The following is a 23282-nucleotide window of genomic DNA, read 5'->3' as shown; positions in this document are numbered from 1 at the left end:
GCTGAGGAGGAAGAAAGATCTGCTTTTAAGAAGCAACATCCATAACCTCAGAATCTCTGCTTTGCAGTTCCTGATTGAATACTTTGGATGTGTTATGATTCAAGAAACACGGATTTCGTACCTTGGATTTGGTACTTAGTTCCACAATATTGCCTCCAGGCCACCATTTTCTTAATAGACACAGAAACCACGACCACCACCTATCACTGGAACAACATGGAACTCCAATATCGGGTGGAAAAAATGGTAAAAAGGGTGAAAAGGTATTGTGTAAAAAGGAACTGCAAATGCTGGTTTAAACCGAAGATAGGCACAAAAAGCTAGAGTAACTCAACGGGACAGGCAGCATCTCTGGAGAGAAGGAATGGGTGACGTTTTGTGTCCTGGAGAGTGAAAATCTTCCTGTATTAATCCTGGGACAGCAACCCAGCATATTTAACATTGTGACAATGCTTTCTTGTGAAGATGGTTGAGGTATAAACGTTGCCCAGGTCATTGAAGGATAAATGTTGCCCATAACGCTGAAGGTAGTTCCTCTACTCTTTGAACTGGTGCCAGGAAACCAGGAGGGAGCAGACTAGACCTTGGTTCAACTTGTTTACGAAGAAGAAAGGCACCTCCGTATGTAAAGCTTCCCTACAGTAACCACTCAAGCAGAGAGCCATCCAAACTTAGAGCATCAAAGGCCACACTGCAGCCCATGAAATATGTCACTTGAGATCAGGTGATTCAGGTCCACTCTGGTTTTGTGGCTTCTGGGTTGAAAGAGGTTACATGAGTACAAATATTCACCTCAGGGCCCTAGAAAATGTATAAATCACTTTACCTGCCATTATCAGGTGATTTCTGTTGATAGACAATAGACAATAGACAATAGACAATAGGTGCAGGAGTAGGCCATTCGGCCCTTCGAGCCAGCACCACCATTCAATGTGATCATGGCTGATCATTCTCAATCAGTACCCCGTTCCTGCGTTCTCCCCATACCCCCTGACTCCGCTATCCTTAAGAGCTCTATCTAGCTCTCTCTTGAATGTATTCAGAGAATTGGCCTCCACTGCCCTCTGAGGCAGAGAATTCCACAGGATAGATGCATGGCCAAGGTTGTGTTGCATCCCTCAATCATGCTGATCCCACACTGTCCAAGCTCATTTACATGGATCAGAATCAGGGACCAGGAACCAGAAGACAGCTATGCTTGTGGATTATTTTTCTCTTCCTAAGAGAGTTCTTCAGGATTGTGGATGACTTACTTCTGCTCTGGTTCTCTGGAATAGAGTGCCTGTCTCACAAGTCTGGTGCTGGGTATGCATACAAAGGTAAGTCTGAAAAGGGGTCCCGACCTGTAACGTCGCCTATCCACGTTACCCAGAGACGTTGCCTGACCTTCTGAGTTACTCCAGCACTTTGTGTCCTTTTTTTACACAAACAAAGTGACTTTCCCAAAGGAGTTAACAAGGAGCTCAATGGTGAGGATGTTGACCCGAGAGAGAACACTATCACAAAATGCTGGAGTAACTCAGCAGGTCAGGCAACATCTAGGAGAGAAGGAATGGGTGACGTTTTGGGTCGAGACCCTTCTTCAGAATGATCAGTCTGAAGAAGGGTCTCGACCCGAAACGTCACCCATTCTTTCTCACCTAGATGCTGCCTGACCTGCTGAGTTACTCCAGCATTTTCTGATACCAAAGTCAGATTTAGTGGTAATTTGTCTATGTCTTCTGTTGGTAGTCCTCGTCTCTCAGAAGGGATCATTGTGGTCAGTAAACTATTAATTTTATGCCAGGTTGGGGGGGGGGGGGGTTGGGTCTGGTTTCCAAGCACCCTTTTCTATTGGTCTACCAAAGGTGATGGTGAATCTCGTCATTGATGCCTGGTGGCGATAAGAGGCGGCTCCCAACTTATGCGAAACAGTCCCAACTTAAAATAACAAGCCCATGGGAACCGCTGGTATCTCCACTGAATCCTGAAGTTCAGCAGTGAACACCTTCAGTTAAAAGCCTCAACACCCACATCTGAGAAGAGGAGTATGTATGAAGGGACCTCAAAGATGCTGTAAAGGTTAACCGTCTTCATGAAAGGAGACAATCTGGCTGCGATAACTACAAAATAGCTCATCCTGCTGGAGTACGGTGAAGGTCGTCTCCAAGGTCCTCTTCAACTGCCCGTCCGCCCGGTGGCTAAAGAGCAGCTCCCTGAATCACAGTGTGGATCCCAAGCATCCAAAGGCACAGTGGACATGATCTCAGTAGGTGGCCTTTTCTCCCTCTTATCCAAACCAATTATTCCTTTGGGGGTCACAAGAGAGGAAGAAAATTGCAGAAGAATCCCAATTTGTGGCCATAACCTTGTCAGCCTTCTCTCGAATGGAGTTTGCACGTTCTCCCTGTGACACCGTGGGTTTCCTCCATGTACTCTGGTTTCCCCCCTCATCCCAAAGACGTGCAGGTCTGGAGGTTAAATGGCCTCTTTAAATTGCCCTGGGTGTGTAGGGAGTAGGTGAGAATTTAGATGACATAGAACTAATATGAACAGGTGGTCAGTGCGGACTTGGTGGGCTGAAGGGCCTGTTGCCATGCTGTTATCTTTCAACTCAATTCAAATAATTGCATTCACCAAAAATAAAGCAGATTTAGTGTGGAAACAGTACCCCCTAGTGGTCTCAAGCACCCCCTAGTGGTCGACGGTACTGCACTACAACTGCAAAGGGTAACAGATCTGGAAAGAAAGAAATACTCTCATCAAAACCTGCAGGGATCACATGTTGTAACATCGAAAGGTAATCTTAAAGTAATACTTTCTGAATCTTGTTGTTAAATGAATCCCTCTTTCCCAACAAACTGTTGGCAGTACTGATAACAACCTTCTACTATAACAACTGTCATTGATCTGTGCGCACAGTGACAGCCCTTTCAGCCCAACTGGTCCAAACCAACCATGAGGCCTACGTGTAATTTCATTTGCCTGCATTAAACTTGCGTCCCTCTAATCCACTCCTGTCCAAGTACCTGTCCACGTGCCTTTTAAATGTTGTGATTGTATCTGCCTCTGCCACCTCTTCCGGCAGCTCATTTCAGACACCGATTGCTCCTTGTGTGAAAAACATACCCCTCCGATCTCCTTTCAATTTCACCCCTCTCAGCTTAAACCATTGCCCTCTGGTTTTTGACTCATCTACCCTGGGAAAAAGAATCTGACCATATTTTTTCCCCACTTGATCTTATAAACCTCAATATGGTCACAGCTCAGGCTCCCGTGCTCCAACGAGAACAAACCCAGCCCATTTAATCTCTCCTTATAACTATAGCTTTCCCTGGCAGCTCAGTCCATATTTGCACCAACATCTATATTAAAGTTTGCCCCTCTGGTCTCCTTTGAATCTTACCCCTATTATCTTAAGCCTGTGCTCTTTAGTTCTGGATTCTCCAACTTTGAAAAAAGACTGTGACTATTCACCTTGGCACAGCTGGCGGAGCTGGGGAACCTGAGTTCAATCCTGACCTTGGGTGCTGTCTGTGTGGAGTTTACACGTTGTCCATGTGATCCCATGGGTTCCTCTGGGTGCTCTGGTTCCCTCCCACATCCCAAGAACGTGCAGGTTTGTAGGTTAATTGGCCTCTGTAAAAATTGCTTCTAGTGTGTGTGTGTGTGTGTGTGTGTGTGTGTGTGTGTGTGTGTGTGTGTGTGTGTGTGTGTGTGTGTGTGTGTGTGTGTGTGTGTGTGTGTGTGTAGAAAATGGGATAACTTAAAATTAGTGTGAATGAGCGATCGACGGTCGGCATGGACTTGGTGGGCCACTGGGCCTGTGTCCATACTGTATCTCTGAACAAAGCTGAGCTAAACCTTATCCATTCCTCTCATGATTTTGTATCCTCAGCTCCTCTGCTGTCCTAGCCTATCCACCTTCTGCTGACAACTCAAGCACTTGAGTTCTGGTAACCCCTTGTTCAACACCTTTTCCGCTGAATGATATCTTCTTACAGCATCGTGACCAAAACTGCACACAATACTCCAAATATGTTCTCGCCAACATCTTGCACGGCTGGAGACTGACAGCCCATCTCCTGTACTCTGTGCCCTCACTGACAATAGACAATAGACAATAGGTGCAGGAGGAGGCCATTCGGCCCTTCGAGCCAGCACCGCCATTCAATGTGATCATGGCTGATCATTCTCAATCAGTACCCCGTTCCTGCCTTCTCCCCATACCCCCTGACTCCGCTATCCTTAAGAGCTCTATCCAGCTCTCTCTTGAATGCATTCAGAGAATTGGCCTCCACTGCCTTCTGAGGCAGAGAATTCCACACCTTCACCACTCTCTGACTGAAAAAGTTTTTCCTCATCTCAGTTCTAAATGGCCTACCCCTTATTCTTAAACTGTGGCCCCTTGTTCTGGACTCCCCCAACATTGGGAACATGTTCCCTGCCTCTAACGTGTCCAACCCCTTAATAATCTTATACGTTTCGATAAGATCTCCTCTCATCCTTCTAAATTCCAGCGTATACAAGCCTAGTCGCTTCAGTCTTTCAACATATGACAGTCCCGCCATTCCGGTAATTAACCTAGTAAACCTACGCTGCACGCCCTCAATAGCAAGAATATCCTTCCTCAAATGTGGAGACCAAAGCTGCACACAGTACTCCAGGTGTGGTCTCACTAGGGCCTTGTACAACTGCAGAAGGACCTCTTTGCTCCAATACTCAACTCCTCTTGTTATGAAGGCCAACATTCCATTGGCTTTCTTCACTGCCTGCTGTACCTGCATGCTTCCTTTCAGTGACTGATGCACTAGGACACCCAGATCTCGTTGTATGTCCCCTTTTCCTAACTTGACACCATTCAGATAATACTCTGCCTTCCTATTCTTACCACCAAAGTGGATAACCTCACGCTTATCCACATTAAACTGCATCTGCCATGCATCCGCCCACTCACACAACCTGTCCAAGTCACCCTGCAACCTCATAGCATCTTCCTCACAGTTCACACTACCACCCAGCTTTGTATCATCTGCAAATTTGCTAATGATGAATACAAGCATGTCAAATGACTTCTTCACCTCCCTTTCTACCCGTGTCACCACTTTCAGTAAAAGAGTGTGCCTTTACCCCTAGGTCACTCTGCACCACAATACTCTCCAGTGCTCTCCCATTTACTGTATAAGCTCTACCCTTGCTTGACATCAAAATACATCTCCTCACTCTTGTCAAAGTAAAATTCCTGATGCCATTCCTTGGTCCATTTCCCTAGTTGACCCAGATCCTTATGTAAACGTAGAAAGTCTGTCTCACTGTCCAATATACCACCAATTTTGGTGCATCCTCAAATTTTCCAACTTCGTTAACGACATTGGCATCCAAATCATTAATATAGATGACAAACAGCAGTGGACCCAGCACATGGCTCACCACTGGTCACAGGCATCCAGTCGGAAAAACAATGAAGACCTGGCCCATCTCCTGTGTCAGGACACGTAGATTACCCCATGTTGATCCTTAAGGGGGTATATTCTCTTCCTTGTAACCTTTTTGCTCTTACCATACCTGTAGAATCTCTTAAATCTTTCCTGTATCTTGTGTAGCAGAGCTATCTCAAGTCCTTTTTGTGCCTTCCTGATTTCCTCCAAAGCTTATTCTTACAGTTGTTATATTCCTCAATGGATTTGCTTGATCCCAGCTGGCTGTACCTAACGTATGCCTTCTTATTTCTGTAAAGAGTCTCAATATCCTCATCAACCTAACCTGCCAGCCTTTCCCTTCCCTCAAACAGGAACATGCTGTCCGTAATCTCTCCCAATCTCACCTTTGAAAACCTTGCACTTTCCAAGCATCTCCCAGCCAACTTCTGCGAGATCCTGCCTAATACCTTCAAAATTGACCTTGTCCCATTTTTTGTACTTAAAGTAGTTCCCAGTCAACAACTTTGGCAGATCTAATCCCCCATTAGGCCAGAGGAGATAAAAATAGTCAATTTCCTTCCGCAAAGAAGAATTGTTGTAACTGGATAAATAATAATTGTCACTATTAGTTCAATTTCCATTAGTTAGTAAACTGAACGTAATTTTGACGGCTTCCATGTTGAGATTTATATTCACACTTCACAATAAGAGTGAAGGCTTAGGCTTAGTAATCTAATAAGGTGACCATCACTGTGCCCTTTATATTTATTAAGTTTGTAAACAAAGACCAATTTCAGTTGTTTGTTAGTTGATATTAATATCTATAATTCTTTGTTACCCTCAGTCTAATAACCCTATCTCATCTGCCTGATCAATGGCATTGGCCAGAAAATAATAGTATAATCCTGAAGATTGTATAATAGTATGAACAATATTATAATATCTGAAGAAGGGTCTTGACCCAAAACGTCACCTATCCGTATTCTCCAGAGATGCTGCCTGACCTGTTGAGTTACTCCAGCGCTGTGTGTGATTTTAAGTATAATCCTCTACTTGGATAATTTCTTTAACAAGGAAAACAAACATCTTCGTGAGCTGTTCAGGGTCATGATTTAAGAGATAACTGCTGCAGGAACAAAGCACTGTTTTGTGTACCAGGATGCTGCTGCCTTACAGGGCTTGCAGCACCGGAGTCCCAGGTTCGATCACGACTACGGGTGCTGTCTGTGCAGTGTTTGTACGTTCTCCCCGTGACCGCGTGGATTTTCTCCGAGATCTTCGTTTTCCTACCACATTCCAAAGACGTACAGGATGGTAGGTTAATTGGCTTGGTATAAGTGTAAATTATCCCTAGTGCATAGGATAGTGTTAATGTGCGGGGATCGTTGGTCGGTTCGGACTCGGTGGGCCGAAGGGCCTGTTTCCATACTGTATCTCTAAACTAAAGCTAAGCACCGGAAAGACCAAAGTTAAGTAGTTAGCGGAAGAAGAGGGAAGTTGAGAGGATGTGAGTTTTGGGAGAGGGGGGAATAATGAAAGGGGGGAAGGAGGTGGTGGGACAGGACTTCCAAAGAGTGGGATCTGGGCAGTTAAAAGGAAAGCTTTTAATTTTGATACACAGAAGGTCAAGATGAGAGGAATAGAGGATTGGGGAGATTACAGTGGTAATGGCAATGTGGGCGGACAGGGATTTAAACAGTCTGCACAGAATTGAACTGCTGGGTGAACCAGACATAACATGGGTTGAGATGTGGGTAGGAGTGTTTTGGTTGAGCTGAGTTTCGTGGAAAGAGGAAAATGGAAAACCACCAAACACTATTGAAATCTGGAGGTGACAAAGACATTGATGAAGTTCTCCACTGTAGATGGGCCAACATTTGCATGGGTCTGCTTGACGATCAATCAGAACAGGGTAATCAAAGTCTGTGTTTATTGAAATGAACCGAGGAAGGCGTGGAGCTGAGGCAGACCCCAGGAGGAAACTGGGAGATAAACTATAAAAGAAATGGACAAACCCTGTCAGTGTTAACAGACCCCCAGCTGTCTGAATGATCAATTGTGTATTCAGGATAACAGAGATTCCTGGATTCAGAAAATAATTTTAGAAATGAAAATTAAATAAAACTGAAAATTGTAAATGGGATTGCACTGGAGTGAATGACCATTGCACCATCAAAGTGCACTATTTCATCAAAGGATATCTGACCGCACAATAATTGAAGAGTATAAGTCTAAACTGTGTTCATTATAGCGTCTGTCCGATATTTTATCAAAAGAACAGGGGTGGTGGGTGGGTGGCATGATGAGGGGCAGATGCACAGATCATTCACAATGCCCCTCTCCCCTGGCGTGTTCGGTGCCAAGGATGAAGTGTGCCTCACATGCACTGCACCTGTCAATGCTCTCAAATCTACTGCCCCGGGCTATTGAAATTGCCTGGCACAGCTCCAGCACAAGCCTGGCTGATAGCAAAGTCTAACTCCGTGAACCAGAGATGGAAACAATTGCCATGGGGCAAACGGTCTTCTTGCGCACCGTCAAATTCAATGCAAAACTTAACATGGAAACGGTGCTTTCAACAGCACTGTGCCTGAAGCTAAATTTACTCTCAATGTGTTTGACTTCCGTGTCCATCCTCCCTAGCAATCTTTCTTGATTACTTCCTGTTTTCTGCGGTTTCCAGACTGGCAAAGAAGGCAAGTACACCATTCAAAGTTGTTGTCTTGTCATCATGCTTTTAACTGGAAGCTCTATCTGATCTTTCACATTAACTGTTAGTGGTCATTAAGTGGTTGAAATGTTCAGCCCAGGGAGTGATCCGTAAGTTACAAGGTGCTCGAATCTTAGGAGGCAATCGGTTTCCAACAGGTGTGAGTTTTTCCTCCTCTCTATGCAACAACAAACAAATGGTAAAGATCAAACCATTTGCTATGTGCACACTTTCTATTCATTCCTGTCCTGTGTGGACTGTGGTACTGAATTAATTGCAGCTGCAGATGAAAGGAGGGATTAGCCGGGTCATAATGGGACCACAGAGAGAGAGAAAGGCGAAAGGGTGGACATTTTCTGCAGCATGAAGTAAGTTTCTTTGGCACAAGCACTTATGGGGACATGTAAATCTTAATTTAAAGTTGTAATCTTGATGTTTTGCTTTTGGGTTACATCCAATAGTATGATTGGAGTGGTCCATTCATCGAAGCATTAATCTTATTTCCTACTCCAGTTTGGTTTTTGATTCAGTCTGCATGAAAACTGACATATAAATCCAGGAATCTTTTTGTGTTACTGAGTGAACCTTTCTGGTCTAAATGGTAACACTCCACATGATTCTCTGGCTGAAAACTCCCTAATTGGGCGACACCTCCCTTTTTAAAGAACTTATTGCGGAATGTTGAGAAACCAGTACTTTGTGACATTGGTCCAAATATGTTTAAGTGAAACTACTGGGAACTGTATATAAAATGTCGAATCAGTCCAGGCAAATTAATAGCAATCCACTGAACATTTGGAATAATGTGAAATGAAACACCACCAAAAAGAGGAAGAAGCTAAGTTGAAGTTTGGTTGAAATCTGTTTAGTTTAGTTTAGTGAGACAGCATGGAAGCAGGCCCTTCGGCCCATCAAGTTCGCACCGACCAGCGATCCCCATACACTAGCCCTGTCCTACACACTAGGGACAATTTACAATTTTTACCGAAGCCAATTAACCTACAAACCTGTATGTCAAGGAGAGTGGGAGGGAATCGGAGCATCCGGGGAAATCCCATGCAGTCACGGGGAGAACGTACCAACTCCATAGATGGCACCCGTAGTCAGGATCGAACCCGGGTCTCTGGCGCTGTAAGGCAGCAATTCTACCGCTGCGCCACCATGCCGCTCAATACAAAATCTGTCTGCTAAAGCCACAACAAGTTTATTCAGTGGATATATTCAGTGGGTCTCAGCTCTGAGGCATTAAAATTGTCTGTGACATTTTAAGTCAAGTCAAGTCTACTTTATTTGTCACATACACATACAAGATGTGCAATGAAATGAAAGTGGCAATGCCTGCGGATTGTGCTAAAATTGCAAAACAGAATAGAATAGTATTTATTCACAAAATGCTGGAGTAACTCAGCAGGTCAGGCAGCATCTCAGGAGAGAAGGAATGGGCGACGTTTCGGGTCGAGACCCTTCTTCAGACTGATGTCAGGGGGGCGGGGCAAAGGAAGGATATAGATGGAGACAGGAAGACAGTGGGAGATCTGGGAAGGGGAAGGGGGAGGGGAAGAGAGGGACAGAGGAACTATCTGAAGTTGGAGAAGTCAAGCTGCCCAGGCGAAATTTGAGGTGCTGTTCCTCCAATTTCCGATGGGACTCACTATGGCACTGGAGGAGGCCCATGACAGAAAGGTCAGACTGGGAATGGGAGGGGGAGTTGAAGTGCTCAGTCACCGGGAGATCAGATTGGTTAATGCAGGCTGAGCGCAGGTGTTGAGCGAAGCGATCGCCGAGCCTGCGTTTGGTTTCGCCGATGTAAATAAGTTGACATCTGGAGCAGCAGATGCAATAGATGAGGTTGGAGGAGGTGCAGGTGAACCTCTGTCTCACCTGGAAAGATTGTTTGGGTCCTTGGATGGAGTTGAGGGGGGAGGTAAAGGGACAGGTGTTGCATCTCCTGCGGTTGCAGGGGAAAGTGCCCGGGGATGGGGTGGTTTGGGTAGGAAGGGAGTTATGGAGGGAACGGTCTCTGCGGAACGCAGAAAGGGGAGGACGGAACAGAAAAGAACAGAATAGAATTTTTTTTTTAAAAGACACAACACAAAAAAATAAATTAATACAGTAAATTAGTCCCTGGTGATATAAGAGTTAACAGTCCTGATGTTCCTGTGGGAAGAAACTCCGTCTCATCCTCTCTGTTTTCACTGCGTGACAGCGGAGGCCTTTGCCTGACCGTAGCAGCTGGAAGATTATGATTGGAAGAATTCATCCTATGATATGTACATGTGTGTGTAGGACAGAATTACTCCAGATTGCTACACACTGGTAATCGTGAGCATTTGTATGGGTGACACATGAGGAGAGAACAAGGCTCCATTGTGATCCCCCCCCACATTCAAGTATCAGCCAAGGTTTATGAAATGACCATGTGTAAAGCATAAATCAATGATTACTATCTGTGGAATTTTATTCCGGGGGATACCAACAACTTCGGGGGGGGGGGGTAGAGAGGGAGAGCAGGAGTAAACTACAACAAAAAATAGTTCTAGTAATCACATAATTTCAAAAAAAATTATTACACCCTATCCTGTGTTAAAAGTCAAGTCAAGTCAAGTCAAATTTATTTGTCACATACACATACTCGATGTGCAGTGAAATGAAAGTGGCAATGCCTGCGGGTTGTGCACACAAAGAATTACAGTTACAGCATATAAATAAAGTTAATAAGTTACTAAACATAGCACAAAAAGTGTCGACAAAAATTTAGTCTCTGGGGTTATAAAAGTTGACAGTCCTGATGGCCTGTGGGAAGAAGCTCCGTCTCATCCTCTCCGTTTTCACAGCGTGACAGCGGAGGCGTTTGCCTGATCGTAGCATCTGGAACAGTCCGTTACTGGGGTGGCAGGGGTCCCTCATGATCTTGCTTGCTCTGGATCTGCACCTCCTGATGTATAGGTCCTGCAGGGGGACGAGTGTAGTTCCCATGGTGCGTTCTGCCGAACGCACTACTCTCTGCAGGGCCATCCTGTCCTGGGCAGAGCTGTTCCCAAACCAGACTGTAATGTTGCCGGACAGGATGCTCTCTACAGCCCCAGAGTAGAAACAATGAAGGTATATTCAGATTATTTCACACGCCATATCTCTTCTATCATAGGATGCACAACATAGGAATTGGCAGGCTTTGCCTACAATTGAATTTAATTATTACCGCAAAACTGCAGACCTAGATGGAAACAGCAAGTATAGGGTTATAGAAATGTTCCGCACTGAATGAGACTGTTTCATCTATTCCGACCATCTCAGTAACACTGCTCTGCTGGTCTCTCCCCACCGTCCTGCAATTATTCTCCTTCAAACTGAGTGCCAGGTTCCAGGGAGCAGAGATGGGCATCCGATCACAGCTCTCTGAAATGGGTCGATAGTTTGATGTCAGCGGAATGCTACACTTACAGAAATGTCGTCTTTTAAATGAGGCGTTAATCGGACTCATCCGCGCCTTCGAAGGTGACCATAGAATAATCCACATCACAATTGATGACTAGTTTACCCTCAATCAACATCATAAAGTCAAGATCATGTTGCTCTTCCTTTTGGGTTGTATGTGATTAATTTCTGCGTTCCCAAAGTCACAGCAGGAACCAAGGACTCCTGACGCAGAAACTCAATTCCAGGCCTAGTCACAGGGAGACATTACCAGGCGGACAGAAGAAATGATTTGAGGATGTGCTTGAAAACATGCAACATCCTCTCATTATCGGGATGAGCCCAATATTTGCTTTATTGTATTCAATCGGGGTATTTGGATCAAATATAGGTCAACAATGTGATCAATGGGATGTGTGTTTATGCCCATGCAACCAAGAAGCTTAATGGTGAGGTACTAGTATTCCAGCAATAATTTGCTTAAATAGTAAGCAATCAGTCTGAAGAAGTGTCCCGACCAAAAACGTCACCTGTCCATGTTCTCCAGGGATGCTGTCTGACCCACTGAGTTACTCCAGCATTTTGTGTCTTTCAATAGTAAGTGCATTGTCTGCGGAATCAAATGCCACGGTAGCATTGATGAAAACTACAAGGTTTTACCATTTCTCATGGCATCTTTTTCGCACAGTGGGTGGTGCATATATGGGGTGAGCTGCCGGAGGAGGTAGTTGAGGCAGGTAGTATCGCAACGTTTAAGAACCATTTGGACAGGTACTTGGATAGGACAGGTTTAGAGGAATATGGGCCAAACGCAGTCAGGTGGGACTAGTGTAGATAGGACGTTGGTCGGTGTGGGCAAGTTGGGCCGAAAGACCCGTTTCCACACTGTATGGGTCTTTGACTCTTAATCTCTAGCTGCTAATAAATAAATTGAAATAGAGATATTTTGATACCAACCATGTATCGCGGCTAAATGGGGCGGCACGGTAGCGCAGCGGTAGAGTTGCTGCCTTACAGCGAATGCAGCGCCGGAGACTCAGGTTCAATCCTGACTACGGGCGGCGTCTGTACGGAGTTTGTACGTTCTCCCCGTGACCTGTATGGGTTTTCTCCGAGATCTTCAGTTTCCTCCCACACTCCAAAGCAGTACAGGTTTTTAGGTTACTTGACTGGGTAAATGTAAAAATTGTCCCTAGTGTGTGTAGGATAGTGTTAATGTGCGGGGAGCACTGGGCGGCACGGACTCGGTGGGCCGAAGGGCCTGTTTCCATGCTGTATCTCTAAATCTAAATCTAAAATCTAAAATTTCTTTCCTTTGCTTGTTCTGGGTCATTACATTGGTTATTTAAGTCATAGGGTGCAGGTGAGATACAGCACTAAAATAGACTCTTTGTAACTCCATCCATAAACCATTCATTTAGACTAAACCTGCATTCATCCCACATTATATTTACCCATATTCTCATCAATTGCCTCTTAGCTTCTAATGCTCACCTACTCACTACAATTCAGTGGCCAATTAAGCCACCAACCAATACCAATAATAAACCAATATGGTGGTGCAGCACTAGAGCTGCTGCCTTATAGTGCCTGAGGCCCGGGTTCAATCCTGATTACTGATGCCGTCTGAACGGAGTTTGTACATTCTTCCGGTAAACGCATGTGTTTTTTCCAGAGGTTCTAGTTTTCTCCCACACTCCAAAGACATACAGGTTTGTAGTTAGTATGAAAAAAACCCTGAAAATGCTGGTTTAAATCGAAGGTAGGCACAAAATGCTGAAGTAACTCAGCGGGTCAGGCAGCATCTCTGGAGAGAAGGAATGGGTGACGTTTCGGGTCGAGACCCCTCTTCAGACTGATGTCAGGGGAGGAGGCGGGACAAAGATAGGATGTAGTTGGAGACAGGAAGACAAGTGGGAGAACTGGGAAGGGAGAGGGGATAGAGAGGGAAAGCAGGGACTATCTGAAGTGGGAGAAGTCAATGTTCATACCGCTGGGGTGTAAACTACCCAAACGAAATATGAGGTGCTGTTCCTCCAATTTGTGCTGAGCTTCATTCTGACAATGGAGGAGGCCCAGGGCAGAAAGGTCAGATTGGGAATGGGAGGGGGAGTTGAAGTGCTGAGCCACCGGGAGATGAGGTTGGTTAAGACGGTCTGAGCGGAGGTGTTCAGCGAAACGATCGCCGACACCTGGAACAGCGGATACAGTAGATGAAGTTGGAGGAGGTGCAGGTGAACCTCTGTCTCACCTGGAAAGGCTGTTTGGGTCCTTGGATGGAGTCGAGGGGGGAGGTAAAGGAACAGGTGTTGCATCTCCTGCGGTTGCAGGGGAATGTACCTGGGGAGGGGGTGGTTTGGGTGGGAAGGGACAAGTGGACCAGGGAGTTTCGGAGGGAACGGTCTCTGCGGAAACAGAAAGGGGTGGAGATAGGTAGATGTGGCTATTAGTGGGATCCCGTTGGAGATAGCGAAAATGTTGAAGGATAATATGTTGTATGCGACGGCTGTTGGGGTGGAAGGTGAGGACAAGGGGGATTCTGTTCTTGTTATGAATAGGGGGAGGGGGAGCAAGAGCGGAGCTGCGGGATATTGAGGAGGCCCCAGTGAGAGCCATATCTATAATGGAAGAGAGGAACCACCCTTTTCCTAAAGAATGAGGACATCTCCGATGTCCTTTAATGGAACACCTCATCCTGGGCGCAGATGTGGCGTAGACGGAGGAATTGGGAGTAGGGGATAGAGTTTTTACAGGAAACAGGGTGGGAAGAAGTGTAGTCAAGATAGCTATGGGAGTCAATAGGTTTGTAATAGATGTTAGTCTCTCTCCTGTGATGGAGATGGTGAGATCCAGAAATGCTGGAGATGTCGGAGAAGGTCCAAGTAAATTTAAGAGCTGGATGGAAATTGGTGGTGAAGTTGATCAAGTCAGTGAGTTCTACATGGGTACAAGAGGTAGCACCAATGCAGTCGTCAATGTAGCGGAAGTAGAGTTCGGGGATGGGGCCAGTGTATGCTTGGAACAGGGATTGTTCGACGTACCGGACAAAGAGCAGGCATAGCTAGGGCCCATGCGAGTGCCCATAGCTACGCCTTGGATTTGGAGGAAGTGGGAGGAGTCGGAGAAGTTGTTAAGGGTAAGGACCAGCTCTGCTAGGCGGAGGAGAGTATTGATAGATGGAAATTGGCTCGTTCCGCGGTCAAGGAAGAAACGGAGGGCTTTAAGACTCTCCTGGTGGGGGGTGGAGGTGTAGAGTGACTGGACATCCATAGTGAAGGGAGTGGGGGCCTGGAAACCGGAGTCATTGAGGAGACGGAGAGCATGTGAGGTGTCTTGGACATAGGTGGGGAGGAATTGGACCAGGGAGATAGAAACATAGAAACATAGAAACATAGAAGCATAGAAAATAGGTGGAGTAGGCCATTCGGCCCTTCGAGCCTGCACCGCCATTCAATATGATCATGGCTGATCATCCAGCTCAGTAACCTGTACCTGCCTTCTCTCCATACCCCCTGATCCCTTTAGCCACAAGGGCCACATCTAACTCCCTCTTAAATATAGCCAATGAACTGGCCTCAACTACCTTCTGTGGCAGAGAATTCCACAGACTCACCACTCTCTGTGTGAAGAAATGTTTTCTCATCTCGGTCCTAAAAGACTTCCCCCTTATCCTTAAGCTGTGACCCCTGGTTCTGGACTCCAACATCGGGAACAATCTTCCCGCATCTAGCCTCTCCAACCCCTTAAGAATTTTATATGTTTCTATAAGATCCCCCCCCCTCAGTCTTCTAAATTCCAGCGAGTACAAGCCTAGTCTATCCAATCTTTCTTCATATGAAAGTCCCGCCATCCCAGGGATCAATCTGGTGAACCTTCTCTGTACTCCCTGTACTAGGATGGAGCCAAGGTAGGTGGAAGTTAATTCAGTGGGACATGAACAGGCAGAAACAATGGGGCTGCCAGGACAGTTCTGTTTATGGATTTTGGGGAGAAGATAAAATCAAGCCGTGCGGGGCTGGGGAACGATAAGGTTGGAGGCTTTAGAGGGCAGAGAGCCGGAAGTGATGAGATCAGTAATGGTGTTTAATTGGCTTTGATAAAAATTGTAATTTGTCCCTAGTGTGTCGGATAGGGCTAGTGTATGGGGATCGCTGGCCGGCACAGACTCAGTGGGCCGAAGGGCCTGTTTCCACTCTGTATCTCCAAACTAAACTAAACTAAACTGACCTGTGTGTTTTTGAGAAATCAGAGCACCTGCAGGAAATGCACATCTTTGCAGGGTGAATGTGCAAACTCCACACAGACAGTACCCATGGTCAGGATTGAAAGCAAATCACAGAGACTGTGAGGCAGCAGCTTTACCAGCTCGGCCACTGCACTATCTCTTGCAGCTTCCAATCTCTTCTGTTCTAATGACATTTTTTTGTAAACACCCTGAGTAAATTTGGTCCCTGAATTTACTTAAGACTAGATTAAATCCATGCAGAGTTATGGAAGTCTGAAGAAGGGTCTCGACCCGATACGTCACCCATTCCTTCTCTCCAGAGATGCTGCCTGTCCCGCTGAGTTACTCCAGGTTTTTGTGTCTATCTATGGCAGTGCTTAAGCTATGTTACACGCCTGTTTAAAATCTCCATGTTTTGGATCTGCAAAACAGGAGTCCATCCTGTATTCTTCTGACTCCTAGGAGAACATCAGACACACTGAGCGACTCCAGCAATTTCAAACCCTCGTCATTATTTTTGTCCTGTCATTTAATATCTCAACCTTTTGTGCTTTATGTGGCACAGCAGATATGATTCCACGAGTTCTGGTCCCTTTGCTCCAGGCTTCTGGTGATGTGTGATAAATAATGTTCCTATTTCTGAACTCTGAGTCAGGCTCCTTATCTTTGGATAAACTAATGGCGATTTCTAATTCAGTTGCTTATTCTTCACGTCTGTTGTTTAATCTTTAAGACAATAGTATTAAACAATTCTCTCTTCCGCCTACTCGGTGAAGCTTTCCATCTTTCTGCAAACGTGTCGGACTCCGTATTTTATTTCCTCATTGGATACTTTTGATGAGCCAGGCATTTCCTTCAAGAAAGCCAGATGCACTGTTCTCTTGAAAGATAAATGTCCATGCTTTATTAGGATGTTTAAAAAAAAAAATCCCGAGATTTTCATCAAAAATTGGTAATATTTTCACCAAGTGTTACTTTAACTGGAAAGCAATCCCCGAAGGAAATCTGTTCTGAGAGAGTTAATTTTGCAATGAAAGGGACTTCACGGTAACAGGGAGGAGGAATGCAGAGTGTGCTCGGGGGAGTAAGGACTATTCACTGTTTGAAAGCCCTGGTTTGCTTTTACAAAGAGGCTTTTTGACAATTTACGTAAGTTTCAAAAGTCACAAGCAAGTTGATCTTCACTACCGGTCTGGCCAGGTCGGAGGCAAGTCAATTGGTGAGTTGAATTATAAAGCTGTGACATTTCGATGTATCTATTAAGTTGCTTCCAACGTATTTATTCTAGCAACAATTTCTCAGGATCTAACATCGATCTGAGGTAGACATTATTTAGTGACAAATATTATTATCACTAATGTACTGATGAACATGAAGGGTGGCACGGTGGCGCAGCAGTAGAGTTGCTGCCTTGTAGCGCCAAGGACGCAGATTCAATCCTGACCTCGGGTGCTGTTTGTACGTTCTTCCTGTGACCTCGTGGGTTTTCCCTGAGTGCTCGGGTTTCCTCCCACATTCCAAAGACCCTAATGTACGGATTTGTAGGTTAACTGGCTTCGGTAAAGATTGACAATTGTCCCCAGACAAACTAAACTAAACAAACAGATAACGCTTCATCTATTCAGCAGGTCTGGCTGCATTGGTAGGAAAGGACGCAGTGTTAATGTTTCAGGTCGAGGACGTCCCCTTCTTTGAGCTGAAGTGTTGACTCTGTTTCTCTTCCCATAGATGAGGCCTGATCTGCTAAACTTTCCCAACATATTCTGTTTTTATTTTAGATTTCCAGTAAGTTCAGTTTTTTTTAAATTTTCATTGCTATTAATACACTTTGGTCGTGAGATTACGAGGAAGTCTTGAAAAAGTTCAAAACTCACCAGTAAATACACATTAGTTTAAGTACTATATATTCTGTGAGCACTTTTCCACTTGAAATAGTACAAGTTAACTCTCTTCAATATCTTTCAGAGAAAGCAACTGTGCTCAAATGCCAATTATCTGCTAGTTTCTGTATTATAATTTTTCCTTCAGGTTTTGTTTATTTTCCTTCTTCATTTCCATCCCATTATGGAAGGTTAAATTGGCCAACATATCCGTTTCTCTCATGAAATTCAAAGTGTTCCTTGGCTGGTTTCCAGAAGGGTCAGTTACATTCTTTGTGAAGTGACTTGTACAACCTGAAAAGCAACAGATTTTTTTTATTTTTTTTATTTTTTGCCTTCCATCACAGTGAAGGGGTGTCTAGAGGAGTCACTGTGATGGACGTTTGTGTTAAAATTGTGTGTCTTGTGTATTTTACTCTGTACTGTTGTGGCTGCGTGGCAAATGATTTTCGTTCAATTCATTTTGAATGACAATAAAGGTCATTCAGATTCAGATTCAGGAATGGTTGACATTTGGTCAGACACCAAGGAATATTGATGAACAGACTGACCTGGTTTCATAATAATGCTCAAGAAGCTCAATGTCATCCAGAACAAAGTGTGCTGCTTAATTGCACCGTCACTCACGGACACATAGTGCTGGAGTAACTCAGCAGTTCAGGCAGCATCTCTGGAAAACATTGATTGGTGATGTTTCGAGTAGAGACCCTTCTTCAGACTGATCCTCTGTCTTTGCAGTGCCTACCATCGAGAGAATATAGTGCAGTGAATGATTTTGGTTGGTCTGGCAAGCTATGCAAACTTGTGATCACTACTAGCAAAAGGGGCATGTGCAGCAGGCATGTGGGAACATCACCATCAACAGGTTCCCATCCAAGTAACACAACATCTTGATTTGGAAATATCACACTCTCCCTTCATTGGCACTAGGTTTCAATGTCTACCCAGTGACATTGGGTTGACCACCTTTACCTGAAAATCATCAATGGTTCAGAAATTTTGCTCACCAAAATCACCTCAAAGGCAATTAGGTAATAAATGCTGGTCTTGCCAGCAAGTAGCAAATTCCCCCAAATGATTAATTTTTTTATAAAAAAGATTGGAATTGTTTGAACGATGTAGGAGCTCCTCCAAGCATCAGTAACTGCTGAGACTGTATGTGCTTGTACTCAATCAAATAAAACCCATTCGAGCACGATGTGTTCCTTCCAGGTGCCACCCAGTCCAAGAGCAGCCTATTGTTGGTGACATGCTCCAGACATGGGCCTAATATGGATGTTACCTTCACATCGCCCGAAACATTTTAGGAGCACCATGTTGAGGCACTTGCTTTGATTGTTTTTCAGTGTGTTCACAGCTACTTCCCATTGCTGCATCCGAAACAAAATAGTTCATCATAAATTTCACAGGAAGAAGGCGTTGCAGTCTGATCCTCCAAGCCCACCATTTCAGTGCAGGTTGTGATTGATGTACCAGTCAAAAGGCAGATCTTTCTCAGCCATCAAAAGGCAGCATCGTAAAAGGACTTGTCATGGCAGGGATACGGTTCCTTCCTCAGCCTAATAATTCAAAAGAGATCAGGAATTTGTAGCAAAGGAGATGCTGGCAATTAACAACATAGGTCAGACTATTGACCTCCCCAACCTTCCAGTTTCAGCTTCATGCCATAATCTGAACAGAAAGCACTGGAGTACTCAGCGTGTCAGGCAGCACCTGTGGAGGGTAAAAAAAACCAAGAGTTGGCATCTTGGGTTTATGGCTTTTTCATCAGAGCTGAGAAGAATTAAAGATAAAACATTTTTTAAGGCAGGGAGAATGAAGTTGGATAGGAGGGTGGGGTCATGGGGCTTGGTTGCTGCAGAAAATACAAGGCTTGAGAGTAATTGGATGAAGATCTGGAGGGAATAAATTGCAAACAATTGATAAGGCTTAGCCAGAGAGCTTGGTAAAGACATTTACGAATTAAAGATAATAGTTCTAAGGAGTCGTGAATAGGACAAGGCAGATACTGGTATTTGTTTATTATTGCTGTGCGCACCAAGATATGGTGAACAACAGTCTCACATGCTCTCAAGCAAATCATACCGTACAAATGGAATGAGCTTAGATGGGGATGCTTGGCTAGCATTGGCGAGTTGGACCGTAGGCCCTGTTTCCATGCTGTATCATTCTCTGACTCCATGATAACATCAGATACTATAAAAAAGAAAATAAACATATTATCTAAATTGTTTTGTTGCAGTTTTTGTTACCTTGGCTCGGTATGTTGGGGAGGCCACACATGGAGTGCAATGCACAGTTTCGGTTCTCCTACCTAAAAAGAAAGCAAATAATAGCACTGGAGGCATTTGAAAGGAAATTCACTGTGCTAAATCCTAGGATTAGAGGATTGTCCTATCGCGAGTGGCTAAACAGGTTGGGTCTGTATTCTTTGGAGTTTAGAGAATAAGAAATGATGTCGTTTAGACATCAGATCCTGAGGGGAGAAGGCAGGGTACATGTTAAGCTGGTGAGTTTTCATAAGTAGAATAGTCTGGAAAAAGGGGATATAGTTACTAGAAAAGAGGCTGGTAACTTAAAATGTAGGTGGATTTTTTTTCATAGGGTTATGGCGAGTCGTAGGCGAAGTACGTTGAGGTAGACGTTTATTGTAACATTAACAACCGTGACAATCAACGCATCAAACGACAGACAACGATAAATCTTACTGTCTCCTTCGGAGGACTAAACGAGACTGAACCGTTCCTTTACCTGCGCACCACCTCACCCCTTCTACCAATCAGAGGGTTCGATGGTCTGGACCAATCCCTGTGTCCCTACATGACCCCCCCCCCAGAACCCTCGGTGCGGTACCGGGCAGGTGCCCGGACCACCTGACCGGAGCTGGTGCGGAGAGGAGAGGGGGGCCCTGCCGGGGGTGGGGACGGGGAAACCGGCACCGCGGGAGGAGAGGAAACTGCGCAGTGGCAAGGAGACCGGGGGAAGTGGGGTCCCGAACGGGGGCAGCGAGGGGGAAAACTGCTGTACGGGAGCCGCGGCCGGAGGGCGGCCTCGGCGAGGAGGTTGAGCCGCCGTGACGGGCTGGTCTGGGTCCAAATAGGCAGGCTTGAGGCGGGACACCGAGACGACCTCTTGTCTTGTACCCACTTCTAACGTGAAGGTGACTGTGCCTCTCTTCACTACCCTGAACGGACCCTGGTAAACTGGCCGGAACGGGGGACGGTGGGCATCGATGCGCCGGAAAACGAACTCGCAGTCGCCCAAAGCCGGCGAGACATGTGAAGGGGGATCCCTGTGACGAGAAGCAGGGACCGGGGCCAGGGACCCCACCCGCGCTCGGAGTGCAGCTAAGAGTGCTGGCATGGAGGGAGGGGGGGTGGAACATTGGGGGAGAACGTCGCCTGGTACTCGCAGGGGCGAGCCATAGACCAGGTCTGCCGAGAAAGCTCCGAGATCGTGCTTTGGAGCCGTGCGGATACCCAGGAGAACCCATGGGAGCTGGTCGGCCCAGTGGGGGCTGGACAGGCGGGCAGTGAGTGAGGCTTTAAGCTGCCTGTGGAACCGTTCCACCATCCCGTTGGCCTGGGGTGATAGGCGGTGGTTTGTTGTAATCGGGACCCGCACAGCTGAGTCAGAGCCACCCACAGGGATGAGGTGAATTGGGCGCCCCGGTCGGTAGTGATGACGACCGGGACGCCGAAACGGGCAATCCAATTTAGCGCCAGAGCCCGCGCGCAGGAGGCTGCTGAGATGTCGGACAACGGGAGCGCCTCTGGCCACCGGGTGAACCGCTCGACTACCGTGAGGAGGTGGGTTTAGCCCCTGGAGTGGGGTAACGGGCCGACGAGATCCACATGGATGTGGAGGAATCGGACTGCGGGGACCGTGAACTGCTGGACGGGGGGCCGAGTGTGTCGGTGGACCTTGGAGGTTTGGCACGGAATGCAGGAGCGGGCCCAGGAGGTCACCTGCCTCCACAGCCCGTGCCAGACAAAGCGAGCCGCAACCAGAGCCGAAGTGGCCCGTATGGACGGGTGTGCCAGGCCGTGAATAGTGTCGAAAACCTGGCGCCGCATGGAAGTGGGTACTACCGGGCGGGTGCGCGGCAGGGAAACGTCGCACCAGAGTTTAGTACGCGTGGGACCACAGGCTACCTGTGTCAACCGCAACCCCGAGGTGGTGTGGGGGTACAGGGAGGGGGTGTCTTCCAGGCGCTGAGCCTCCGCGAGCTCCTGGAAATCCACCCCGGAACTTACCTCGGCAACCGGGGAAACCGCCGGTCTGGACAGGGCATCCGCGACGGCGTTTAGTTTTCCCGCAATGTGCCGAACGTCGGTGGTAAATTCCGAAACGTAAGTGAGGTGTCGCTGCTGGCGGGCCGACCACGGATCGGAAACCTTCAAAAAAGCAAACGTCAGTGGCTTGTGGTCAGTGAAAGCCACGAAAAGGCGACCCTCTAAAAAATAGCGAAAATGATGGATCGCCAGGTAGAGGGCCAGGAGTTCCTGATCAAAGGCACTGTAAGCTATCTCGTGGCGAGTAAGCTGACGGCTGAAAAAGGCCAAAAGGTGCCAGAGGCCGTTAACCTGCTGTTCTATGACGCCCCCCACTGCCACGCCGGAGGCATCGACGGTGAGGGCAGTGGGGGCAGAGGCGCGCGGGTGGACGAGCATGGTGGCGTTCGCGAGGGCCAGCTTGGCTGCTGCGAAAGCCGCGTCGGCAGCAGGGGACCACACGAGCTCGGTGGGGTTACCCACGAGGCATTGGAAAAGGGGGCGCATGATCCGGGCTGCCGCCGGGACGAAACGGTGGTAAAAGTTTACCATCCCTACAAACTCTTGTAACCCTTTGATAGTGTCGGGGCGGGGGAAGGAGCGGAGAGCAGCCACCTTCTCGGGCAAGGGAACGGCACCTGCCTGTGTGATCCGATGGCCCAGGAAATCTACTGAGGATAGTCCGAATCGGCATTTGGACGGGTGTAGGATCAGACCGTGGTCCTGCAACCTTTGGAATATGGAGCGCAGGTGGGACCGGTGTTCGTGAGCCGACCGACTTGCCACGAGAATATCGCCCAGACATATGAATACAAAAGGCATACCCCGACCCACATGATCCATGAGGCGTTGGAACGCCTGGGCGGCGTTTTTGAGGCCGAAAGGCATCCGCAGCCACTTGTAAAGCCCGAACGGGATGATTGTGGCGGTCTTAGGGATGTCTGTGGGGCGAACCGGGATCTGGTGATACCCTCGGATTAAGTCCAGTTTTGAGAAAACCGTGGCACCCTCTAGGCTGGCAGAAAAATCCTGAATATGCGGGATCGGGTATCGGTCAGCCGTGGTGATGGCGTTCAGACGTCGGTAATCGCCACATGGTCTCCACCCCCCAGATGCTTTAGGGACCATGTGTAACGGTGAGGCCCACGGGCTGTCTGACGGGCGTATGATCCCCAGTCGTTCCAAAGTGAGGAACTCTTCGCGAGCGACTGCCAGATTATCAGGGGGTAGGCGTCCGGCTCGGGCGAAAACAGGTGGTCCCTCCGTAGGGATGAAGTGCACGACTCCGTGCTTGGCTGCAGGTGTGTCGAATCGCTGGACTAGGAGCTCCGGGAAATCAGCGAGTATCGCAGCAAACGGGTCGGAGGTCGTAGTGACGGC

At 46.8% G+C, this 23282-nt stretch overlaps 1 protein-coding gene across 2 annotated transcripts in view; it reads left to right on the top strand.

The window, feature by feature from the left end:
• Positions 1–23282, top strand: part of LOC144599930 (fibroblast growth factor 1-like) — a 43684-nt gene that overhangs the window by 1372 nt on the left and 19030 nt on the right. Inside the window, exon 1 of one of the 2 annotated variants that reach the window (XM_078411196.1) lies at positions 16840–16967. The exons of the other annotated variant lie outside the window; for it this stretch is intronic. The gene's annotated coding sequence lies outside the window, so the exon portion shown is untranslated. Of the gene's footprint in view, positions 1–16839; positions 16968–23282 lie in introns of those variants that run through there. 2 annotated transcript variants of the gene reach the window in all.

This window comes from Rhinoraja longicauda, chromosome 14 (assembly GCF_053455715.1).
Source record: "Rhinoraja longicauda isolate Sanriku21f chromosome 14, sRhiLon1.1, whole genome shotgun sequence".
NCBI lineage: Eukaryota > Metazoa > Chordata > Chondrichthyes > Rajiformes > Arhynchobatidae > Rhinoraja > Rhinoraja longicauda.
The sequence above is the reverse complement of the archived record's forward strand: the minus strand, read 5'-3'. Positions and strand labels throughout refer to the sequence as shown.